The sequence below is a fragment of the Rattus norvegicus genome, chromosome 4, assembly GCF_036323735.1.
Source record: "Rattus norvegicus strain BN/NHsdMcwi chromosome 4, GRCr8, whole genome shotgun sequence".
NCBI lineage: Eukaryota > Metazoa > Chordata > Mammalia > Rodentia > Muridae > Rattus > Rattus norvegicus.
In genome coordinates this window covers 88,621,733-88,623,632 of record NC_086022.1, presented here as the reverse complement: position 1 = coordinate 88,623,632, position 1,900 = coordinate 88,621,733, and positions in this window count along the sequence as shown.

Here is a 1,900-nt window from a genome sequence, read left to right as displayed (position 1 = left end):
TCCTGGCCAGCATTTGCTGTCACCTGAGTTTTTGATCTTAGCCATTCTCACTGGCGTGAGGTGAAATCTCACTGTTGTTTTGATTTGCATTTCCCTTATGACTAAAGATGTTGAAAATTTCTTTAGGTGTTTCTCAGCCATTCGGCATTCCTCAGCTGTGAATTCTTTGTTTAGCTCTGAACCCCATTTTTTAATAGGGTTATTTGTTTCCCTGCGGTCTAACTTCTTGAGTTCTTTGTATATTTTGGATATAAGGCCTCTATCTGTTGTAGGATTGGTAAAGATCTTTTCCCAATCTGTTGGTTGCCGTTTTGTCCTAACCACCGTGTCCTTTGCCTTACAGAAGCTTTGCAGTTTTATGAGATCCCATTTGTCGATTCTTGATCTTAGAGCATAAGCCATTGGTGTTTTGTTCAGGAACTTTTTTCCAGTGCCCATGTGTTCTAGATTCTTCCCCACTTTGTCTTCTATTGGTTTGAGTGTATCTGGTTTGATGTGGAGGTCCTTGATTCACTTGGACTTAAGCTTTGTACAGGGTGATAACAATGGATAGATCTGCATTCTTCTACATGCTGACCTCCAATTGAAAAGCACCATGCTGAAAATGCTATCTTTTTTTATTGGATGGTTTTGGCTACTTGGTTAAAAATCAATTGACCATAGGAGTGTGGGCCCATTTCTCTATCTTCAATTCTATCTGTCTGTCTCTGTACCAATACCATGCAGTTTTTATCACTATTGCTCTGTATTACTGCTTGAGTTCAGGGATAGTGATTCCCCCAGAAGTCCTTTTATTGTTGAGGATACTTTTAGCTATCCTTGGTTTTCTGTTATACCAGATGGGTTTGCAAATTATTCTGCTAACCCTATGAAGAATTGGGTTGGAATTTTGATGGAGATTGCCTTGAATCTGTAGATCGTTTTTGGTAAAATGGCCATTTTTACTGTATTAATCCTGGCATTCCATGAGCATAGGAGATCTTTCCATCTTCTGAGGTCTTCTTCAATTTCTTTCTTCAGAGGCTTGAAGTTCTTATCATACAGATCTTTCACTTGCTTGGTTAAAGTCACACCGAGATATTTTATATTATTTGGGACTGTTGTGAAGGGTGTGGTTTCCCTAATTTCTTTCTTGGCTTGTTTCTCTTTTGTGTGGAGGAGGACTACTGATTTATTTGAGTTAGTTTTATACCCAGCCACTTTGTTGAAGGTGTTTATAAGGTTTAGTAGTTCTCTGGTGGAACTTTTGGGATCACCTAAATATACAATCATATCATATGCAAATAGTGATATTTTGACTTCTTCCTTTCCAACTTTATCCTTTGATCTCCTTTTGTTGTCTGGTTGCTCATGCTTGGACTTTGAAAACTATATTGAATAAGTAGGGAGAGATGGGGCAGCCTTGTCTAGTCCCTGATCTTAATGGGATTGCTTCAAGTTTCTCTCCATTTAGTTTAATATTAGCTACTGGTTTGCTGTATATGGCTTTTACTATGTTTAGGTATGGGCCTTGAATTCCTGTTCTTTCCAGGACTTTTACCGTGAAGAGGTGTTAAATTTTGTCAAATGCTTTCTCAGCATCTAATGAAATAATCATGTGGTTTTTATCTTTCAGTTTGTTTATATAGTGGATGGCGTGGATAGTTTTTTTATAGTGGTTTTGCGTGGATGGTATTTTGTTGATTTTCTCAAAGAACCAGCTTTTGGTCTGTTGATTCTTTGTATAGTCCTTTTTGTTTCTACTTCGTTGATTTCAGTTCTGAGTTTGATTATTTCCTGCCTTCAACTACTCCTGGGTGTGTTTGCTTTTTTTGTTATAGAGTTTTAGGTGTGCTATCAAGTTGCTGATATATGCTCTCTTCTGTTTCTTTCTGCAGGCACTCAGAGCTATAAGATTTCC